Source organism: Hyaena hyaena, unplaced genomic scaffold (genome assembly GCF_003009895.1).
Source record: "Hyaena hyaena isolate Hyena2069 unplaced genomic scaffold, ASM300989v1 scaffold_258, whole genome shotgun sequence".
Lineage (NCBI taxonomy): Eukaryota > Metazoa > Chordata > Mammalia > Carnivora > Hyaenidae > Hyaena > Hyaena hyaena.
Window position 1 is genome coordinate 644,315 of NW_024080891.1, and position 24,505 is coordinate 668,819.

Below are 24,505 nucleotides of genomic sequence, written 5' to 3' on the forward strand. Positions count from 1 at the left end.
AACTAAAAAGTTAGTAATAGCCTAGCAGTATGTTACCGTGTCAGAGACAGGAAATGTCTTTGTCACCAGTAACAGTTTGGAACTCAGCATGCCCTTTGAAAGCTGCTGAAAGACTTAAAAAAGGGCCAGGAGGAATGCCTTTTTTTTTTTTTTATTTTAAATGAAAAAAACCCAGAGATTCAGAATTGTTTCGGTGAAATGATGTTGTGCTGAGATGTGGGGCATCTGGGTGTTACTTCTTCTCTAGCACCCCTGCTCGGCCGCTTAGCTGGGCCTTGGCCGCTTCATGTATAAAGGGAGGCATTCGGTAATTTCCAGGCTGCTTCTGCTTCTAAGACTTTGGTTTTATGATCTGTATTGATTCTCAGCGGTCCTAATTCTGTATGTCTTGTTGAGAAGTGAAGTTCTACATTGATAATATAGCCTCAGAACTGGTATAGGTATTGCTTTTCAAAACTTGGAAATAGAATTGATTCAGTACAATGATTCTTGTCACAGGATATTTTTGGTCTGTAATCTTCTATGTCTTTATTACATATTTTTGCGTATTTCCCCTGGAATGTCATCCATTTTATTTCTTAAAGGAAGTCCCTAACTTCTCAATGTGTATTAACTCTCCTCTTGTAATGCACTTTGAGGATAATGTCATAATTTTTTTACATACTTTGAAGAAAATTCTTAGCATAGCCTGATTGTATAGCATAGCCCCGTAGAGCCCAATTCTAGTCCTTGGCTTCCCTTCCTTAGTTAAGATTGTTAGGGAGGAAGAGTTAATTTTTGTCTCCCATGAGGAAACCCTGATTTATCTATTGCATTTCTGTTTGGTAAGTGGAGGATAAAATGTTGAGATTAAAGTAAGACATTGTTAGGTGTCAGACAAGCACCTAGTCAGAGAATTACTAGGTAGTAATTTATAAGGGAATGAGGGAGAGGTTGTACGGTACTCAACCGGCAATGATTAAATAAATACATAGTTGTGTGCAGCGCACTGTGAGTGGAGCATGGAGTGCTTTCAGGGGCAGAGTATCCAGCTCTTAAGGGCGTGGAATGTTCTTGGGCAGGCGGCCGTTGGTGATAGTTCTAACTCTGAAGTCTGAATTAGTTTGGGGAAAGTTGGTAAAGCAAATTTATTTCCATGTAATCTCTTTCATCAGAAAAACCTTTCCCTGTCTAAGCAGGACTGTCAGGGGTCTCTTCAGGCCTGTTCTCACTCTGGAATTCATGTGCGCGGGACAGCAGCGGGACTAGAGAGCCGCCGCTGCCCCTGGTCACCTGCCGGTCCTCTGTGCGGGGGGGGGGCAGGCCGGTCCTCTGTGCGGGGGGGGGGCAGGCCGGTCCTCTGTGCGGGGGGGGGCCAGGCCGGTCCTCTGTGGGGGGGGCAGGCCGGTCCTCTGTGCGGGCACAGGCCCCGGTGCTCTGCAGCAGCCCTGCTTTGAAGAACAGGCTTGGGCTTCTCGGGACACCTTTGCTGAAAATCTGCCGTGTCACAGGCTTGACGGTCAGTACTTAGTCTGAAGAATGGGGATTTGAGTTGAGGATTTTTGTTTTCCAAGGATTTCTGGGGAAGAAACATTTCAGAGGAGTGTTTAATGGCTAATAGATTTTTAATTTTAACTTTTCTTACAAAGTCACAAAGAATAGTCCCTTCTTTGTGAATACTCAGAATTTCCAGGAGAAAGAGAGAGTGCAAGTGTGAAGCCCTGTGATTGAGGTGGGGGAGGGGAGAGGGTTTGTGTGTCCCTGTGCGTGTGTGCCTTCATGGTGTCAGCATTACAGCTCCCATTTCTGTGAGCCGAGTGTCACATCCTTTACATGTGATTTTTAATTCACATCAGAGCTGTGGGATGGCTATGTCATTACTTTATAGATCAGAAAACATGTTAGGAAGGCGACCTAACTTGCCAAATTATTCCTCCTGTTAGTGGTAGGACCAAGATTTGAAGTTATTTTTGTGTGTCTGGTACATGTGCACACACGCACCTTATTTTGTGTGTGTGTGTGTGTGTGTCTTACGTACCCTCCCCCGGAAGACGTGATTCCTTTTTGTCAGAAACAGTACGTAGGTATGCCCTGCGCTTCGTATTTGAGCTCGTGTGTTTGACTTCTTGGCAGAGAGCTGTGTATTTAGGGCTGTATCTCCTGTGATAATGGACTTGCACCGAGTCTACAGTGTTCATTTGCCCAGCGGCTTGCATATTTAGAGTGTCTCCCAGATCCCGGGCTGAACTGAAGATAAATTGGGCCAACTTAGGAAGACACTGCACCCCAGCTAGTGTTTAACAGTGGTGCAGCCAAGGTGTGAGCTGTGTAGTAATGACACAGTTTACCCCAGCGGCAGAGGAACGTGAGTCTCATGCTTGATAATCCTGTCTTTTCTGAGGCCTGAGCCTTTGTGCCGAGAGGCCCGGGCACCTCTGACGTCAGAGGAGAGGTAGAAGCATATGTCCTCGGGTTCTGTGTCTGCACTTTAATTACGTACCTGCCCACCCCCCAACCCCAAGTAGATGTTGGCATTCTATGAATGCCTCCTCTTCAGTTTTTGATTTTAATATATCAACCCAGAATACCTTTTGTGGCTCCCGTTTGGGTTCTTGTATTCCATTTTAGGAATCATAGACTATTCTAGTTTCTAAATGTGAAACAAAGCCTGTTGTTAAAGGCAGGGTTGGACTCTCCAATCTTACTTCTGCTCGTTATTCTTAAAGAAAGTGAAATCTGATCAGTTTATAAAGTCTGTGGGCAAAGTCATTCCACAAACATGTGACCACCTCTCAGGCACCCTCCCGTGTGCGGACCAGAGGGAGTCTCACCCATGAGATGACTGTTCTCCTGAGGCTCGTGGTGCCGTGGGGGTGGGCAGAGAATGGATCATCGTCCAGTAGTTCAGACCATCTCCAGCGGTGCTGCCGCCAGCTGTGGGGTGTGAGCGGCTGGGGCGGGGGGATGGGAAGGGAAGGAGTCCTGTAAAATCTCGAGGGCAGCGAGGAGGGAAGGGGCAGCAGAGGGTCAGAGGGAGCTGCCCAGGCCAGAGTGTGAGGGGCCTGGAGGATGGGGGGAAAGGAGGCGGCTGGGCGGGCGGGGCTTGCAGGTGGGCGGGGCTTGTGGGAACAAGGATGCAACGAAAATACTTTTTTTGGGGGGAATAAAAATACTTTCTTAGCTTCAAATTTGAAAGGAAAGGTTTGATGAATGTAATGACCATAAATAAAGATTATCACTTAAGAATAGCCCGGATAGTAAGAATTTGTACATGAATATATTATTGGTTGTTGGGCACAGAAACACTATTTAATGACTTTTTCCTCCTATGAGAGGTCTGCATACAGTAAGTATTGAACCTTGTATTACTTATGATAATTTGGAACTGAAGATATAAGTTGTCCTATAGAAAGTATGATTTTTAGGTTCCTGGGCAGCACGCAAGGATCTGTTGCACTGTAGCACAGTGATAAAGAACAAAACTCTGGAATCAGGCTAAGCCACCTGCCCGCTGAGTGACTTGGCCTCTCTTGGCTCGGTTTTCCCATCTGTGGAATGGGAACAGATAGAAGTAGTTCTGCCTGGAATGGTTGCCAAGAGGCAGAGCAGAGCTCCGGGCCTGTCACGTGGGAACACAGAATGTGTGTCCGCGTAGCTGTCGCTTGGATGCTCCGCACACAGGCTGAGAGCCGTCCCGCTCGCCCCCTTCCCTTGTCTACCCCTCTCCCTCGTCTCCATCCTCTCCTTGTTTTCCTGCTTCTCTTCCTTTTTTACCAAAACTTCACTCGGGATTAAATCAGCTTGTTTGAGTGTCGTTCCACCAGGGACCCCAGAAACCTTCGCTGGAATCCCTTACGGAGCTTTTCTCCCGGGAGTGCTTTCTGAATGAGCGGTGCTGCCCAGGCTCGCCCCTCTCGTTCTGTCCCGTTCGCTCCCCGTGTCTGCTGTGCCGGCTGGGCCCCCGTCTCATCTGGAGGGGGGCACCCACCCAGGGCGTGCGGAGATTGTTTTCCTCTTTTTTTTTTTTTTAAAGTTTATTTATTTTGAGAGAGAGGGAGACAGAAAGGGTGAGTGGGGCAGGGGCGGAGAGAGGGGGAGAGAGAGGATCTGAAGCAGGCCCCACAGAGCCCAACGTGGGGCTCGAACCCACGAACCACGAGATCAGGACCTGAGCCGAAACCAAGAGTGGATGCTTAACCGACTGAGTCCCCAGGCGCCCCGAGAAGATTGTTTTTCTTTGGGGTTCAGGCCTCGAGGGAGGGTGGGGGCTCCCTAGGAGAAGCAGGTCCTGCCCACGCCCACCCCAGGCAGTTGTCGTTCGGCGGGACGCTGGGGGTGTCTGTTCTCATGCTGCCTCGCAGGCGCGGAGCGTCCACACTTGTCTGCGCCCCCGCTCCTCCCAGGTTTGGGGGTTAGAAGCACATTGCTGTTGCTGGTCTGCAGCGCCGTAGGGAATGAGTACCCAGTACGCACATGTCTTACAAAGAAGTTTTCCTCCTACTGCATTTTGTTTTCGGATATTGAATCTCCACATACCATACTCTTACAGTAAGTACTGAAATTACTCTGACAGTATTATTTTATACCCATCTCTATTTAAAGTCCACATTACAGAAGAAGAAACACGGTATTTGGATGAATAAAAAATAAAGTCCTCGATTTCAGAGGTGGGCCTTAACATGAATTTCAAATTTACTTCTTTTCTCCATGTGTAATTTACAGATGCAGACAGATGGACAATAGCATACATATACCATTACCCGACCGTGGGAGAAAACAGACACCTTTCAGAGAGATTTCAGTGAAAACAATGGTTCAAATGTTAAAGTGAAAAATAAAAGATAAATAAGTCTTCTGTGACCATGTGATACAATTTACTTTATCAAATTTGGTGACCACATTGCAGAGAGGTGCGTGGGTTCAAGCCCCGCGTCGGGCTCTGTGCTGACAGCTCGGAGCCTAGAGCTGCTTCAGATTCTGTGTCTCCCTCTCTCTCTGCCCCTCCCTGCTCATGCTCTCTATCTCTCTGTCTCTCAACAATAAATAAACATTAAAAAAGAAAAGTCAATCCAAAATGTCTGTTCAGCAGGGGAAACGTGGTCAATGAGCGTTAGGACGTGACTGAAGGAAAAGGATCGGGTTCTAGTTTAGTTGAGGGACTGGGGAAGTGGTGGAGATAGATGCCCAGGTATGCGTGGTGCCCCTTCCCCAGGAAAATGGACTTGTTTGCGGGAATGCAGCATTCACGGACGCCTGAGGAGTCCATGCAGCACCTTGGAGCCCATGGACATGGGGCTACTGGGCTCCATGCTGAGAAGCTACTCTAGGTTTCTGGAAAACTCTCAGAAACTCTTAGTGCTCTCTGAGAGCACTGCTCAGTCCACATCACTTCTCTGTAACCTTTTATTTGTTTTTTTTTTCTTTTTTTAAAAAATTATTATGGAAAATACTCTCAAGAAAGCCTAATACATTCCGAATTGTAATTTGAACTAGGATATTTTGTGTCTTTGTTTTGGACACACCATCATGAGTCTATTCCCAGAGCATTAGGGAAATTAGTTTAGCCATAGATAGGTCACGATCAGACGCGTGCCCTGTGTGCTCCCTGCCGTGCAGAGGGCGTGTGGCCACCGCCGGCTGCTGCAGAGAGGAGCTTGCGGGGCCCCGGGCCATCGCCACGGCAGGACCGCGCAGACCCCACGGGCATTTAGAGAAGGTCCCGTCCTGGTTCTGCACCGACTACCACAAGCCGTGAGGCCTTAACCCCAGGAGCTTCTCTCGCGGTTCTGGAAGCTGGAATCGGGAGTCGGGCTGTGGCAGGGCTGGCCCCTCGGAGGACATGAGGCATGACCTGCCCCAGGCCCCTGTCCCGGCCTCTGCTGCATCGCTGTTGTCCCGGGCCTGCGGCACGGCCACCCTGAGCCCGTACGTGCTGTTCCCGTGCCATTCCCTGCGTGGCCTCATGCGTGTAAGGATACCTGTCATACCAGGTTTGGGGCCCCCGCGGGTACTGCGGGACCGCATTTCAACAAATGATGCCTCCCTGGCCCTGTTTCCAAGCAAGGCCACTTTCTGAGGTCCCGGGGGTTAGAACTTGGGCACATGAATTTGGGGGACGTGATTCTACCAGTAACGTCTCCCGAGGGGTTTCTCGTTGCCGTGACCTCACAGGCCTCTGTCGGCCATGTGCCTGAGGGTCCTTGGTGACGGGCACCAGGACACGGGAGCAGCCTTGGGCAACATGCTCAGCACATGTCCACGCGAGCCAGCAGGCTGCTTTTCTGACGTCGGGCTCCCGCTCCCTCCCTCCCCTCCTCACTTGCTCGTGTTCTCCCAGCTACGCGGCCGCTGTCTGAGCAGAAGTTACGGACACCGGATTTCTCAGCCTCAGCTCCACTGGCACGCGGTGTAGGTCACGGAGTGTGTGTGCAGGGCAGGGTGTAGACCAGCATCCCTGGCTTGTACCCACCCCTGCCCTGCCTCATGTCCTCCTGGGGTGGGATCACCCCAGCTGAGAACGGCGGATGTAAACGTACCACACCCCGGGCCAGGAAGCGAGGAATCCGAGGAACTGAGTGCGACAAACTCCTGTTCTCAGGTGGCTCAGGTTACGGAGTCCGGTCATACAACGCAGGTCACGCAGGGGCGCAGGGAGCAGTGTGTGGGCTGAGGAGGGGGTCCAGAGGCTAAGTAAGTCAGCTGCCTTTGCACACATACCTTAAAGAAATGTTAGTTGTCGTTCTTACCGGGTAGGAATAACAAGGAATTTTCTTTGAGAGTCTCCAGAGTTTTTTCATCTTTGGTTTAAATTGTTGTTTTAACAGTATTTATCTGAAAGTTATCTTGAAGAAGAGCTAATACTAGTGTCTGTGTTTTAGTGTAAATTAGTTGGAGAATCAAGAGTTTTCATGTGCTGGTTAGAAAAGGACCCATTCGTGACTTTTCTTCGTGGATATAGATTTAATAACACCCTGTCTTCTATTTCTTCATGGTACAACACCCTCCATTTGAATGTGAATAAACATTTGGTTTCTATCTTTCGAAATATTTTAAATATTATAAGTGGTTTTATTATTAAACAGCTTGTGTGTCTGGTAAACTAATGATTGCCATGTTGGGTTAGTTATTTAGTTCTTTTGCTGAGCAACAGCTTGGAGAGAGTATAGTTGCTTTTTCTGACAAGAGCATCAAAGAGAGATCATATCAGTGTTATTTTGTTTTTTAGTGTAATTACATTAAGAAATACTTTGTCTGTCTGGCATTCATTTTTATCTGATACAATTGAATTCCATTGTAACATTTAAATCATTTCAGCCTCTTACAGAATTTTGAGACAATCCACAGTGTCATGGAACAGCGATGTAAGACTTCATGTGACTTGTAGAAGTGAATTTTAATAGCATTAGTTCATACGATGCTGTATGTGAGGAGAGGGATTTCCTGGGCTTAAATACGGAACCGAAGTCCATATGGTTGGTTTCTGGTGACCTCACGAGGACGATTATTGGCCTCATTTCATTTATCGGTGTCAGCAGTGTTTGAGAGAGGTTAAGACCTTGTGACTCGCAAGTATCAGCGAGGCGTCTAGACCTCCCTTACCCTGAGAGGACCTGCGGGGTTTTGTATTGATTCTCTACCGAATGCACAGTCCTATGCTCCTGTGGCCGGGGCAGGGACTGACATGAGTCAGCGTCCTGCGGGGCCGAGGCCTCAGCCTACCCCAGGCCTGCACGGGGCCTTGACGTGTTGTTGATGGGATCTAAGATTTGTTGGACTGCAAAGTCAAGATTTGGAGACTGAGGAGGAAGAAATCATCTTGTCAGAGTTGTAGTCTTTGGCGAACTCCCTGATGTAGGATGCCTCTTCCGTCTTTAAAAAGACCCTTTTGGGACTCCTGGGGGTCTCAGATGGTTAAGCATCTGACTTCGGCTCAGGTCATGATCTCACAGTACGTGAGTTTGAGACCCTCATCAGGCCCTGTGCTGACAGCTCAGAGCCTGGAGCCTGCTTCACATTCTGTGTCTCCTTCTCTCTGCCCTCCCCTGCTCATACTCTGTCTCTCTGTCTCTCAAAAATAAATAAATATTAAAAAAAAATTTTTTTTTTAAAGATCCTTTTGGAAGACAAAAACTGAGAGCTTTTATTTGTTATAGGAGTTTTTTTTCTTATAACTTTTTGTAAGACCAGTTGCTCACAATTTCTCTCTCTGACGGATATGAGTCTATTTCTCTCTCCCTATTTTAAGAGACATTATAAAGACCATATTGTGTAGCAGTGTAAGGTGTATTTTTAATATTTCCCCTCCAAATGCATATTTCTGTTTTAGTTGTCAGAGACAAACTTGTCAACTTTTATTAGATTTAACTTTTATCCACAGAAATACTGGTCATTTCTGAAGTAAAAATTTGCTGACTTAAAAAATGCCTCTCAGCTCTGCAGCAAATTTGGTAAATAATGGTTATAATTTGGCAACTATTACAAGACAGTACCCAAATTCCGTGACTGTAGTTTCTTAGGTTTTACAAACATAGGTAGTTTTCTTACGAACAAACTACCTAAGTTGTGTGAATTTTGACAATCTGCAATAATGTCAGTGATTTCAGTGTACATTTAAAGGATAAGTGTCATAATTCTTCTCAAAGTTTTCTTCCTTAATGTTTGTTTGTTTATTTATTTGAGAGAGACACACACAAAGTATAAGTGGGTGGAGAGGCAGACACAGAATCTGAAGCAGGCTCCGGGCTGAACTGTCGGCACAGAGCCCAGTGCGGGGCTCGAACCCAGGAACAGTGAGACAGTGGCCTGAGCTGGTGTTGGACCCTTAACGGACTGAGGCACTAGGTGCCCCCCCTGCCTTTTTTTCTTTTAAAAGTTTATGTATTTCCTTTTATAATCTCTATACCCAACACGGGGCCAGAACTCACAACCCTGAGATCAAGAATCCGGTGCTCTCTGACTGAGCCAGCCAAGCATGCCTCAGAGATTTATTTCTGAAACACCTGAAATGCTTCAATCTGTTATGTCAGAAAAAAAGTCATACTACTTTTACAGTAATAAACTTATGCTCTTGTCATTATTTCTGTTTCCTGATGCTTCCAGATTCTTCACTCCGGATTCTAAAGTCTTATGTGATTTAACCAAGTCTTATTTTGAACCAGATGCTTATTTATGTAAAAAAGATTAGCTTGCTGATTTTTAAAATTGGGAGTTGTCGAAAGACACATGCATTCATTCATTCGCAGATAGTATGTTAGGTATTTATTATGTGCCAGGCACTATTCTAGGCTGGGAAATGAAGTAGTGAAGAAAATAGAACTGGTGTGTTGGCTACGTATCCCACAGGAAAAATAAAACAGGGAAGAGACTCTGTGCATTTGCTTGTTTGGGTGGAGGACTTGGCAGTTTTAGAAAAAGGGCAGCCAGAGAGCCCTCCGTCCGTGAGAAAATGGCAGTGGAGGGGATCGTTTGGACAATGGGGCCAAGAGCCTCTCTGGCAAGGACACACCCATGTGCAAATGCCCTGAGGCAGCGCTCCTGGTGTGTCTAAGGTGGATGGAGCGAGGTGAGCAAGACGGACAGTAGAGACGGGAGGGCCATGGAGGTCGTTGGGGACTGGCCGTTACTCTGATGATATGGAAGCCATTTGAGCTGTGGGGTGATGTGGTCTGACTTAAATTTTCAGCGGATCAGTCCGTTGCACTGTAGAGAACACGGTGAAGGAGGGCAAGGGTGGTGGCCAGGAAACCATTTAGGGTGCAGGAAACCACCGAAAGGTGCAGGTGAGCAGGAGTAACGGAGTGGGCGGAGTCTGGGCCTGGAGCCGGCTGGGCCTGGTGAGTGCGAGGCAGCTCCAGGAAGCCTCGACAGGCTGTGCCCTGAGCAAGTGCGACAGTGGAGCTGTTATTTATAGAGATGGCGGAGACTGTCAGGGAGAAGGCTTTGGAGGAGTTTCATTTTGGAAACGCACGGATAAAACCACTTTAGGTTGAGCGGCGTGCCGTAATGGGTTAACGTGTTTGGGAGCCATCCTACTCAAGTTTTATCTGCCTCAGTACGCAAGTCTTCTCCGTCTCTTTTTCACAGTTTTTCAGGTTATTTTAGGCTTCTGAACCCAGGTATGATTGTGGATCAGCTTATCAATTTCTTATAAAAGGCCATAGATCAGTCTGGAGAAGATAGCCATCCTGATGATACTGAGTCCTCAAATCCACGTACAATGGTATGTCCATGGAAGTGTTTAGTTTGTATTTGCAGAGTTCTTACTTTTCAGAGGATGGCTCTCCAACCTTATTTTGTTAGTTATTTCTGTGTATTTTATTCCTTTTGATGCTATTGCTTATGTTCATTTTTGATTATTCCTAGTACTTAGAAAACCAATTGATTTTTAAGTATTAATTATATCCTGTGACTTCACTATGCTTATTTTTGTCATTTTTTGTAGATTCTTTAAGATTTTCTTCTAATAAGATTATGTATGTTGCTTGTAAATATATAGCACTTTACTTCTTTCTCTTTAATCTTCATGCTGTTACTTCCCTTCATTCTTTCCTGGCTTTCTTACACTGGCTGGAACCATGAGAACAGTGTGAACGGGAAGTGGCAAGAGCTGATGTACTTGCCGTGTTCCTTGTCTGAGGAAAGCATTCAGCTTCTTAACAGGAACCACGATATTTGCTGTAGATTTTTCGTAGGTGTCTTTTATCTGGTTAAGAGAGCTCCTGGGGCACCTGGGTGGCTCAGTTGGTTGTGCGTCTGACTTCGGCTCAGGTCATGATCTCACAGTCCGTGGGTTCGAGCCCTGCGTCGGGCTCTGTGCTGACAGCTCAGAGCCTGGAGCCTGCTTCGGATTCTGTGTCTCCCTCTCTCTCTGACCCTCCCCTGCGTGCGCTCGCTCTCTCTCTCTCTCTCTCTCTCTCTGTATCTCCCTCCCTCTCTGACCCTCCCCTGCTCACACTGTCTCTCTCTCTCTCTCAGAAATAAATTTTAAAAAAATTAAAAAAAAAAAAAAGAAAGCTCCTTTGTATTTTTACTTTCTTGGGAGTGTATATCATGAATATAATGGATTTTGTCATACAACTCTTTGTATCTGTTCATGTGATGATATCGTTTTGTCTTTTAGTTTATGCATCATGTTAATTGATTTTTGGATGTTAAACAAAACTCCCAATTTCTAGCTCGATTGTGGTGCATGTTCCTTATTCTGTGTTGTTCAATTTAACTTTCTGATATTTTATTAAGGATTCTTGTTCCGTGCTCGTGAGGCGTATTGGTCTTTGATATCAGGGGAAGATGCCTCAGGAGTTTGGGACATCTTCCCTCTTGACTTTGTGTGGGATTGGCATTTATTTTCTTGTTAAATATTTGAGATAGTTAGCTAGTGAAACCATATGCTGTTTTATTTAAAGCAAGATATACACAGTTATTCAATAGACCTTTTTTTAAAAGTCTATTTATTTATTTTGAGAGGGAGACAGAGAGCAGGCTTTGCACCATCAGTGTGGAGCCTGATGCAGGGCTCGAACCCATGAAAATTAGATCATGACCTGAGCTGAAACCAATAGCCAGATGCTTAACCAGCTGAGCCACCCAGGTGCCCCCAAAACATATGCTTTTTTAAAAATGCTGATTCTCAGTAATATTGCCGACTGTCTAACCTCTTATATGTTTATCATCTCCTTGAGTTGTTCATCTAAGTCCCTGCTGTGCCTGCTAGTTGAGCCTTTGATGTTGGTGTCTTTTCACCACTCACTCCCACTCAAATACCCTTTAAGTTCAAACTTAAGATAATCTGCCCTTTTTCTTTTTGCATTGGCTGCTGTTTTAAAATTTAAGCAAATTTAAAATAACTTTTTTTTTTTTAAAGAATACTGTATCACCAAGTGAAAATACTTAAGATATTTGGGTTAGAATCTCTGCTGCCATGGACTGAAGTGTGCTTCCCTCAGATTCACATGTTGAAGCCTCGTCCTCCGCTGGGACTGTGTTTGGAGGAAGGAAGTGATTAGGACTAAATGATGCCTTGAGAGTGAGCCCGTAATCCCGTAGGATTAGTGCTCTTCCTCAGGGGAGGCCCAGGGAATGAGTGCCGTCCCCACCGTACCTTCCAAGCTGACGGATGCAGCTGCTTTGTGTGGGTCCCTGGGGAACAGACGGTCTGGTGCCCGAGCCCGTGCCCACCCGGGAATCCAGGACTGGAAGCCTGCGTTAGCGCCCTGGGCTCTGACAGCAGCAAGTTTAACGAATACTTGTCTTCACAAACTGTAACCTTTCAGGAATATTTCACAGCCAGTCGGCGGGTTCCCTCATAGTCATGCATATGCTCCACGAGAACTTCTGTGCTTCTCGCCCCTCTGCCTTTCGGTGCGAATATGAGATTGGGGAAGATTAGAGACGTTCTCTTTCGAGTTTGTACGTTCATTAAAGAAAAAAATGTCAGGGCGCCTGGGTGGTTCAGTTAAGCGTCCGACTTCAGCTCAAGCCATGATCTCATGGTTCGTGGGTTTGAGCCCCACACTGGGCTCTGTGCAGACGACTCAGAGCCTGGAGCTGCTTCGGATCCTGTGTCTCCCTCTCTCTCTGCCCCTCCCCCACCCGCACTCTGTCTCTCTCTCAAAAATAAAGAAACATTAAAAAAAGAAAAAAAAATGACTACATCTTTGGCAACTGTTGGTAGTTATACTTTTTGTTAAATTGGTTATGGGCCACATAATTTGGGAACTGCATTAAGAATTCCTCTTTACCGGGGCACCTGGGTGGCCCAGTCAGTTAAGCATCCGATTTCGGCTCAGGTCATGATCTACCAGTTCGTGAGTTCAAGCCCCACTTAGGGCTCTGTGCTGACGACTCAGTCTGGAGCTGCTTTGGATCCTGTGTCTTCCTCTCTCTCTGCCCCTCCTCTGCTCATGCTCTCTTTCTCTCTCAAAAAATATTCCTCTTAAACTGGAATAATAATCCAACTTTCAAAAGTACGTTAGTCATCTATTTTTTGCAAAACAAATTACTACAAATTTAGTGACTTAACACAGTGCCCATTTATTAGCTCACAGTTCTGAGGACTAGAGTCTGGGCGCTGTGTGACCTCTTTTGTTTTTGTTGCTGCTGTTGTCTTGCTCACGTTGTCACAGGACCGACATTAAGGTGCTCACCGTACTGAACTCTCACCTAGAGGCCCCCTGGAAACCCCCGCTTCCAGACTCATTCTTACCAGCAGAATTCAGTTCCTTGCGATTGTGGGAGCGAGGTCCCCGTCTCCCCGCCAGCTGTCCACGTGGGGCCTGTGCTGGTGCCCGAGGCTGTGTGTGATCCCCGACACGTGGCTCTCTGTCCCTGAGTCCACGGGGTGCGGGGAGCCCGCCTGGTGTCCCCAGTCCCCCGCCGTGCCTGCAGGACAAAGTCTTTGCTCCGAAAGCGGCTCATGGGATTAGGAAAGGCCCAACTGGATAATCTCTTTGTCTTAATGTCCGTCTCCAGTGTAACACAACCTGATCTCGAGAGTAAAACCCGTCAGATTCACAGCCCTGCAGTTCCACAGGGTGTGGACCCCGAACCTTAGGGCCCTGCTGGTCACAGTGCTTTCCTGTAGGTAATGGTCTGTGGCTTTGAATCTTGATGACTTGAATAAAGAGGGGATTGAGCAAAAGATTGGCTTTACAGTCCAAGTGAAAAAATGTATACATGCTTTGAATTTTTATTATTTTAAACTTTTTCATTCTGGCATAGTTAACGTGCAGTGTCGTCATTCAGTTCTGTCCGTTTCCCCGGGCTCTTCCTGAGTGTGCTCTTTAGTCCCCATCACTAGTTCGCCCACCCCTCCCCCCAGCTCCCCACTGGTAGCCTGCAGTTCGTTCTCTGGACTTAAGAATTTGTTTCTTGGTTTGTATCTTTTTTTTTTGTCTTTGTTAATCCATTTTCGTTCTTAAATTACACGAGTGAAGTCATAGTATTTGTCTTTCTCCAACTTATTTTACTTAGCATTATTCTCTCTAGATCCATTCATGTTGTTAGGAATGGCAAGATTTCATTGTTTTATTTATGGCCGAGTAATATTCCATGTATGTACGTATGTATGTATATATGTACCACGTGTTCTTTATCCATTTTTCTGTTGATGGACGCTTGGGTTACTTCCATAATTTGCCTATTATAAATAATGCAGCAGTAAACATAGGGGTGCACATATCTTTTCAACTTAGTGTTTTCATGTTCTTTGAGTAAATAGCCAGTAGTGGAATTACTGGATTATATGGTAATTCTGTTCCTAACATTTTGTGAGGAATCTCCATACTGTTTTCAGAGTGGTTGCACAGTCAGTGTTCTTCACCGACATGACACAAACGTTTCTTTTTGTCCACATCTTTGCCAACACTATTGTCCTGTGTGTTTTTGATTTTCGTCTAACAGGCATAAGGTGACATCTCATTGTGGTTTAAAAATTTTTTTCTTAATGTTTATTTTTATTTAGGTGGGGGAGGGGCAATGACAGAGGGAGACACAGAATATGAAGCCGACTCTGGCCTCTGAGCCATCAGCACAGAGCCCATCACGGGGCTTGAACCCACAAGTGGTGAGATTATGACGTGAGCCTTAAGTCAGACGCTTAACCAAATGAGCCACCCAGGTGCCCCACCCTCATTGCAGTTTTGATTTGTAGTTTCATCGTCATGAGTGATGCTGAGTGTCTTTCCATGTGTCTGTTGGCCATCTGGATGTTCTCTTCCCGGAAATGTCTATTCCTATAAAATGGCATTATCTTTTCAATGAGACCGTGTAAACTACACTTTTCTTCCGTGAATTTAAAAAATAGTACAGGCCAGAGATGCCAATGAACATTTTCTTTTGCCATATAGGTTGTAATGCAGTATTCCCGGGAAATCGAATTCATTTGTGAATTTGTTATCAGTGTGGACGACTTGCTAGTATACCTCTTAGCCCCTGCTTTCTTCTGGGCTGTGGACTGATCTTTCCTCTGCTTGCTCGACGTCACTGTGTCGTTAATCTCCACGCAGTTGGCAGATCTCAGACCGAAACCACTTTCTTTCTGTAAATCGTTTGTTACCTCCCGTGTTTTGTGCCACCACCAGTTACCGACGCTGGAAATGGCGGGTCCCCTTGGTGTGTCCTACGCTCATTGTCTTTGTAAATCTGTCACTAGTTCTTGTTGGCTAGCCTTCCCCAAGCTTAAGGAGACTGCTTACTGTATATGAACCACGTAGATAGGCCTCCTTCTTAGTAGGCATTCAGCAAACATGTAGTGAGCCAGTGCTTGAGCCTCCGTGTTTAGAATGAATGAAGTCAGGCACATTGATGTACTTTACCAGCCTTGCAGCCTGGTAGTCTGGCTGCTCATCTTCCGACGTTTGTTTCTATTCCCCAATTCATCCTAACACACATTATAACACCCAACACAGCAAGACTTCAGTAATAATTTTCAGTGAATTCCATTGAATGGAGAAGTGTAAATAGTAATATCCTCTCATAGAGGAAGTTTAGAAAAATATAATTTCTGGATCAATTTATAATAAAAATTTTTAAAAAGGTGTGTTTTCTAATAAAGAAAAAAATAGGACTTTCAGCCATTTTAAGGAAATGTCTGTATTCTTTCATTTTCTTTGTTTCAAATTAATATATGAATTCATGACTTTTAAATCCTTTTGACAAGTAAAAAGAAATGGCTTATAGAAACCCCTAATATATGGAATTTGTATACTTTCACTTTTAGGGCTTAATTCTTTTAAATTTAGATACATAAAGATGCTGATGTGAATACTAGAACGTATCACCAGGGCATTAAATGGGCAGGAGAAATGACTGTTATTTTGATTGTCTTATCTAAGTCCTCGCTGTAAAACAGTAAACACTGTGCTTATTGATTCAAAGTCTGTCTGTGTATTTCTTGTAACAGTCTCTCTTTTTTGTGTGTTTCTCTTTTCTCCAGTTTTCAGTTTTTTCTGTTTCACTGCATTAAATTGTATCACATGAAACCGATTTTCTTTCCTTTATAAACTGCTTAAAAAGCTTTCTTAAAACACTGCATACCACTGTCAGGTTTATTTCCATGGCAATATTTATCACTAGGTTTTCTTTCTTACTTTCTTTTTTTTTTTAACATTTTGTCAAATGCTTTACCAAAGATCTCAGCATCTAGTAGTAGGTTTAAATTTTTTCTTATTATTAGTTTAAACGTGTGGGTTGTATTTGCCCTCCGGTAGCTGTCCACAGATTCGTTGTATGTTTTGTGGCCGAGGTGCCGAGTGGTATTTATTCAGCATTAGACTTTTCCGTACAAAGTGGCTGTTGTCCAACATTTGAGAAACCACTTTCACTTTCAGGGACAGAGTTTGAGCTCCGTCTTTTGGTTACTGTTACCATGTGGATCATGTTAATAACACCGCCTCCGCCTGCTACTTGTCACAGTCGAAGACTACTCAGTCTTTGTGCCTTTCATCCAGAGCAACTGCACCAACTCTTGAACCATTTCAACCGTGTCACTACCATCCAAAAAAGGGACTTTTGTCCATCCATGCTGTCTTCAAGGCCAGAACCTTGAACTTTCTTGGATTGCCTCTGTCTTTATCTCTAGGCTGCTTACTTCTTTCCTGTTTTCACCCATCTTTTGATTCACTGATTACTTCCTTCAAGACAGCCCTTGAGTTCACTTACAGACTTGCTTTTAGCTAACTTCACCCCCTGCACTTTGGAGTGTCGTTACATATATGCCCTTGAACCCCATTTTCCTCTGGCTCTTTCCAGTAGTTAATTGACTTAATCCAGTCTTTGGCACCCATCCCTGTGTGGTCCTGCCTGGGAGTTCTTGAATTTAGACCTGTCTGGGTTCCTTTGCAGCGAGTAGTCAGGTGCGTGTTCTTGTTAATGTGGCGGTTGAGGGGGCAGTCTCTGGGTTTCAGAATTCTCAAATTAAACAGTCACGGGTATATCTAAAATGTTACTATTTCTGAAACACACCTAGATGAAATATTCACTAAGTATAGTAAATATGGGTTTTGTGAAGTCAAATTACATTTAAACAGTAGTGAGATTGGATTTCTGTCAAAATCTTATTAAATCCTACGATTTCGTACTATTTTGGACGGTGGTCATTAAATATAATTCACTAACCACTTAGTATGTATGCAGAACGTTGCATGTAATTCATGTAATATCTATAGACTGCTCTACATCCCTATTCCCTGTGGAGTAGTTCCCATAATTGGGCCCATCTTTTGTTTGTGAGGACGAGGAGTCTTAGAGGGTTAAGAGACTTTCTTAATGAAAGTCTGGTATTCAGAGCCTGGAGAGCCCAGGGTGTGCTGCTTCCCACCAGGCTACTGTGGATTTATAACCTGTGCCCGCATATCTGCCTCTATTATTAGACCTGACTTTGGAGACGTAGTTTCCTGAGTCGTGGCAAGGGTGCATTTTGGTGTGCTTAAGCTAATTGTTTTAATTTTACCTGAAAAATCATTGTTTGCATCCTTATCACTTTGAGCAGCTTAGGTTTCTATTTGCCTTTCTCAGTTAAAGCAACTTTCATTGATGTTCTCAGTCAAAAGAAAACACATACTTTTTTGGCTTAGAATACTGCAGTGTGGGATTTGCCTTCTGATAAATGCAGATTACGAACGTTAGAAACAATGTCTTCTCTGCCACCAAGCACCCCTCAGCTGTGAATTCACTTAGAATAAATAATCATTTATGTAGGTCAGAATCCTGGCAGTATATTCAGTCAGGGTTCATTAAATGACTGCTTTTTAGGTCGTAGACGAATCGTCTTTCAGTAGGAATGTACTTGAGTGGGAAGAAATTATTTAGGTGAGGTAGGTGGAAGGCAGGGATAATTATTTTAAGGGATTAAATTTCTTTCAACTTTATTGAGATATTATTGACTTCTGTGAAGTTGTGAGGTGCATGACTCGATGATTTCATACGTGTATATACTGAGAAATGATTACCAGGTCAGTTAACACCCCTCCCCACCATTTTTGTGTGTGACAAGAACTTTTATGGTCTACTCTCTTCACAACTTTCAAGTATATGATATGGCATTGTTCTTGTCACCAGGCTGCACATTAGATCCCCGGAACTCGCTCCTCTTGTAGGGATAAGTTTGTGCTCAGACCAACACCCCCTCCCCTACCAGCTACGCTGACCAGCGTCCCCTCCCCCACCAGCTTTCTGCAGCCACCATTTGAGGCTGTATTTCTTTGAGTCTGGCTTTTAAGATTCTGCCTATAAATGAGACGATACAGTACTTGTCTTTCTCTGTCTGCCTTATTTAAGTTAGTATAATGTCCTTATGGTCCATCTGTGTTGTCACAAAAGGCAGAGTTTTCTTCTTCTTTATGACTGAGTGACATTCCCGGGTGTGTGTATGTGTGTTGTGTGTGTGTGTTTGCACATGCATGTGCACGCACGCTCATAAACACCCCACCTTCTTGATTCGTTCACGTGTTGCTGGACACTTAGGTTGTTTCCACGTGTTGGTTATTGTGAACGATCTGCATTGAACATGGGGGTGCCAGTATCTTGTCCAGACGGATTGGATTTCCTTCCGGTCTGTTCCCAGCTGTGTGATTGCTGTCGTTTGAGGAGCCTCCATACTGGTTCCCACAGTGGCTGCCCTGATTTACGGTCCCACCAGAAGTGCACGAGGGTTCCCTTTCTACCACAAAAATGCCAGCACTTGTTACTTCTTGTTTTGATGATAGTCCTTCTAACGCATGTGCAGTGACTCCCCTTGTGGTTTTGATTTGCATTTCCCCGATGGTGAGTGATGCACAGCGTCCTTTTTTTTTTTTTTAATTCCAGTATAATTAACACACAGTGTATGTTAGTTTCAGGGGTACAGTATAATGGCTCACCGATTCCGTGCATTTCTCAGTGCTCATCACCACAGGTGTTCTTACCTTCCTCCCTGTTTTCCTTTCTGGGTTGAAAATAGTGCTATCACTGGCTGTGGAGCTTGACAGAATCCACAGAGGCATCGTATCTATTTGTTTCTGTTTTAACTTTGGAGCCACATAGGCAATATTGAAAACCGTTGGCATCTGTCACGTGATAACCTTTATTTATCGCGTAGAAAGGACTTTGCCTTTTTAATTAAAGAAGGCAAGAAATTACCTTTAGAGCCCATTAATCCGTTCCCGTTTTTGATAGATGGCGAGAAGAAACTGCTGTTTAGCGCCGTGTATTCATAAGCTCATGTGCTAGCGTGCTGGGGGGAGAAGTCTGAGATGAAGGGCCCCGGGTTGTGCCAGGCACAGGGGTGTGTTTCCGGAGCTGGTGCTCTATTGCAGGTGCATCGGGAGATGTCAGGTCAGGAAAGCACATTCATAATACAAAGAAGTTCTAATTTTTCAGAAGACAACATAGACAGTAAACTGTTCGGACGGAAAAAGAAACATGAGGGATAGTGCTAGCGAAAAAGAGACTCTCGTCTGGCCTCAGGGAAGCCCGGACATTTGAGTGGGGCCAGTGGGCCGAGAGGGGGGGGTCTCGGCTTGGATGCCTGGAGCCCGACCAGGGGTGTCTGTGATGTTGAGGGCTCGGCGGCTCCTAGCAGACACGTGTGCACCTCTGTGACGTCACAGGAAGACAAAGAATGACTCGTTGATTAACACGCTGGTCCTGTGTGGGGCAGGGAGGGGAGGTCGGGGGGACCTAGGGGCCCAGGACTGCCTTAGGACTTGGTAACTCCCCGGGGAGAACCCAGGACACAGTGCGCAGCCCGGCTCCCGGGGAGGATTTCTTACAGCCAAAGGGGAGACGGCACAAAGTTGGCAAAGGGAAGGCCCACCAGCCACCCCCCGGGGGACCTGGCCCTGTGTCCAGTGGCCTCCCTCGGGGACGTCACACAGGGAGCTCTAATTCCTCAGCAACAGTGGTGACAACATGCGTGAACTGCCATCTACCTGCAAAACTCATTAGAGACTTGAGACCCTGTGTTTTTCCTGGCTGGTCACATAGGCACCATCCCCCGTCACCGTCCAGACCCGTGGACTCCCGGAAGGAAAGTGGAGTTCAGCATAAACCAGCTGTCCAGACCGGCAGCCTGGGCACGGTGGCCCTCGGGACTGCTCCAGAGCCGCGTTCCCGGGGCCAGCTGGGGGCCTGTCCGGTGAGAGCGTCTCAGGCCCCCGTGTCAGGTGTTTCTGCACAGAACCCGGGACTGTGCCGCGGGAACAGAGGTGGAGGATCGGGGTCCGGGACCGTGCCGCGGGGACAGCGGTGGAGGATCGGGGTCCGGGACCGTGCCGCGGGGACAGGGGACAGCGTGGACAGCAGTGGAGGATCGGGGTCCGGGACCGTGCCGTGGGGACAGCGGTGGAGGATCGGGGTCCGGGACCGTGCCGCGGGGACAGGGGACAGCGTGGACAGCGGTGGAGGATCGGGGTCCGGGACCGTGCCGCGGGGACAGCGGCAGAACCTGAGTCCCTGCCCTTGCAGGGCTGGTTGTCTTCTTGGAGAGGCTGCAGCATGTAAGATCACACCAAGTGGAAGGAAGACCCAGCACGGGCTGAGGATTTGGCGTGTACGAGCGGACTGGAGCAGGGCAGTGGGTGTAGATGTGTGCTTAGTGCGAGGTCCCTGGAGAAAGTGCTGTTAGGTTGGGGGGTGCTCCTTGTGCCGGGGGGGAGCGGAGGGACCGGGGCAAGCAGCTGCAGAGAGCATGGCGGGGGGAGGGCTTGGCACATTTGAGGAAATGAAGGAAGCAGGGCTGAAAGTGGGGTGTCTCAGATTAGACTCATTTTCAGGGCTAGTCCATGACTCAGGCCATTTCTGCTCCCAGAATTTCTCCCATCTTCTTATCAAGCCTGAGATTGAGTGGTCAGGTTTTTCAATATATAATTTGAGTTAAAACGTGTAATAAAATTCCACACTCGGAGGTAACACTAGTCAGTGGTGAGCCTCTTCAAGTATAGCAAGATCAGACAGGAGAAAACGGTAGAAACAAGGGTAATTGTGCTTTAAGAGGTGAGGTTTCAGGGCGCCTGGGTGGCTTAGTAGGTTAAGCGTCCGACTTTCGCTTGGGTCATGATCTCACGGTTCGTGGGTTCGAGCCCAGCGTCGGGCTCTGTGCTGACTGCCAGCTCAGAGCCTGGAGCCTGTTTCAGTCTGTGACTTCCTAGAAATAAATAAAACAACAAAAAAAAAAAAGGTGAGGTTTCAGGGCGCCTGGGTGGCTCAAGTCAGTTAAGTGCCTGACTTGGGCTCAGGTCACAATCTCATGATTCCTGAGTTCAAGCCCCACATCGGGCTCTGTGCTGACAGCGTGGAGCCAGCTTTGCATCCTGTGTCCTTCCCTCTCTATCCTTCTCCTGCTTACTTGCTCTTTTCCCTCCAAAATAAATAAACATAAGAAAAGGATGAGTTTTTAGGCTTATTATCTTTATTTCAACCTCCATTATTGCTTCTGTGGCCAGTAGAAAATATATCCAGTTACTCGTCTGTGTTCATTTTCCTTTTTTTTTTTTTGATGTTTTTTTATTTATTTCTGAGCGAGAGAGAGGGACAGCGTGAGCAGGGGAGGGTCAAAGAGAGAGGGAGACACAGAATCTGAAGCAGGCTCCAGGCTCCGAGCTGTCAGCACAGAGCCTGACGTGGGGCCTGAACTCACGAACTGCGAGATCATGACCCGAGCTGAAGTGGGACGCTTAACCGACTGAGCCACCCAGGCGCCCCTCATTTTCCTTTTTTATAGCAAGAGGATTACAACCCATTTAAGGCTTACCTTGTTTTATTGCACTTCACAAATACTGCGTTTGCTCGTACAGGTTGAAGGTTTGTGGCAACACTGCTCGAACAAGTTCACTGGCACCGTTTTTCCAACAGCATTTGCTCACTTTGTGTGTCTGTGTCACATTTTGGCAATTCTTGGCAATATTTCAAACTTTTTCATCATCATCATGTTTGTTATGCTGATCAGCATGTTACCATTGTAATTGGGGGCACCGTGAATGGCACCCGTATAAAATGGCACATAAGCACCCTTAATCGATAACTGTGCTTTACAACTCCTCCTCTGACCAGCCATTCACCCTGTCTCCCTCTCTGTGGGCCTCTCGCCGGCCCTGAAACACTGCAGTATGGAAATCAGGCCGGTTACTCACCCTACAGCAGCCTCTACGCATTCAGGTAGAGGAAGAGTCGCACATCTCTCCTGTCACAGCAGAAGGTGGTGATGATCCTGAGGAAGGCACGCTGAAGGCCGAGAGAGGCCAGCAGCTTGGCCTTTTGCATCAAACTGTGAGCTAGGTTGTGAAATCGAAAGAAACGTTCTGGAATGAAATTAAGAGCGGTAACCCAGCAAACGTGCAAATGATACGAGAGTGAAGCAGCCTTATATTGCTGATGTGGAGGAAGTTCTCATAGTCTAGATAGATGATGTTAGCCATAGTTCCCCTAAGCCAAAGCCAGTCCGTAGCAAGGCCTTAATTCTCTTGACTTTGATGGAGGCCGAGAGAGGTGGGGAGGCTACACAAGGAGAGTTGGAAGCTAGAAGGACGGTCCGTGAGGTGTCAGCACACAGGCCGTCCTCATGACGTCAGAGGCCCAGGTGAAGAGCAGATTCCCCAGAAGGTCTAGTTGAGGTAATCAGTGATGGTGACTACATTGAGCAGCAGGTTTTCCACGTGAACGACCCCACTGCTGGTGGAAGTGGACGCCGTCGTGCACTTCCGTAGCTGTGTCAAGTCCGGGCCGGGCAGGCGGCAGGCAGCCTTACCTGTTAGGGGCTGATGAAGCTGGTGATCTGAAGTTGAAGCCGATGCCCATTTACTTTTCCAGAATCATAGTGCTGCAGTTCCATGGAGCATGACACTCAAGAAGGTCAAGAAAGAATTTTTTTTTAAGTTTATTTATTTATTTATTTTGAAAGAGAGACGGAGAGAGAGAGAGAGAGAGAGAGTGAGCACATGTTCCCCTGCAGGCGGGGAAGGGGTGGAGAGGGGAGGATCCCAAGTGGGCTCTGTGCAGAGTCCGACACAGGGCCTCAAACTCAGGAAAGTGTGAGCTCAGGACCTGAGCTGAAATTAAGAGTCGGGTGCTTAACCAACTGAGCCACGCAGGCGTCTCAGGAAATAATTCCTAAGACATTTCATGGTGCAGTGTAGTAAGTTTATGTAAGTAGCGTGAGGACAGGCCCCACAGGAGGAAGGGCTGCACTGGCTGCAGGAGAGGATGTGCATGAAGTATTCAATCACGAATTTTTTTAAATTTCTACTTGTAAAACTACTTTTGCAGGAGTCTCTGGTTCTTATCAGTTTGGTGTGAACTATCGGTGAGACACACAGGCAGGCAGGAGACCCTTTAAGAATGTAGCAACCTGTGCGTGCCTGCTCCTTCCGGGCTCTGTGCAGGCTCTAGGTCAGCCTGGACTAAAGGTGAACATTTGCCTGCTTGTGTCCTTCGTCAGGAGGGCCCTTCAGAACATACTGAACCTACTTTGCCCGGGTTCTCTAAATGGAACAACGAATGACAGCACATCTGTTTACAACATGGTTTACCGAATACTTGAAGCCCACTGTTGACACCTCTGCTCAGAGAAAAAAGATTTTTAAGAAAATATTACTGCTCATTGATAGTGTACCTGGTCACCCCAGGGCTCTGGTGGAGACGTACAGCGAGATGAACGTTGCTTTCATGCCGGCAAACCCAGCATCCATTCTGCAGCTCCTGGATCAGGGGGTAATTTTGACCCTCAAGTCTTATCACTTACAAAATACATTTCCTAAGGCTACAGCTGCCATAGATAATGATTCCTCTGATGGATGTGGGCAGAGTCACCTAAAATCCTTGTGGAAGGGACTCACCTTTCATCATTCTAGATGCCATGAAGAATACTCGTTGTTCATGAGGAGAGATCAGAGTACCAGTGTGATATTGGTATTTAATGGAGTTTGGAAGAAGTTGATTCCAACCCTCATAGAGGACTTTGAGGGGTTCAAGACTTCAGCGGAGGAAGTCACTGCAGATATGGTGGGAATAGCAAGGAAATGAGGATTAGAAGCAGAGCCTGAAGGTGTATCTGAATGGCTGCCATCTCCTGATACAACTGTAGCAGATGAGGAGGTGCTTCTTACCGCTGAGCAGAGAATGTGGTTTCTTCAGCTGGACTTTCCTCCTGGTGAAGACGCTGTGCAGATGGTTGAAATGACAACAGAGTATTAGAATGTGATGTAAGCTTAGTTGATAAAGCAGTGGCAGGTTTGAGAGGATTGACTCAAATTTTGAAAGAAGTCCTGTGGGTAGAATGCTGTTAAACAGAATCGCGCGCTGCAGAGAAACCACCCCGGAAAGGAAGAGTTCAACTTCACGGTTGCCTTATTTACATTTGAAATTGACGCCACCACCCTGGCCTTAAGCGTCCACCACTGGGATCAGTCAGCAGCCGGCAACGCTGAGGCAGGGGTCCCCACCAGCATAAGATTATGACTTGCTGAAGGCAGTTGTTAGCAATAAAGTACTTTTTAATTAAGGTGTTATGTACACCGTGGTTTTAGACATAATGCTATTGCATTCTTAATAGATT

At 46.3% G+C, this 24,505-nt stretch overlaps 1 protein-coding gene across 5 annotated transcripts in view; it reads left to right on the top strand.

The window, feature by feature from the left end:
• PDE10A (phosphodiesterase 10A) overlaps positions 1 to 24,505 on the top strand; it is a 305,877-nt gene that overhangs the window by 93,185 nt on the left and 188,187 nt on the right. The window lies entirely within an intron of this gene.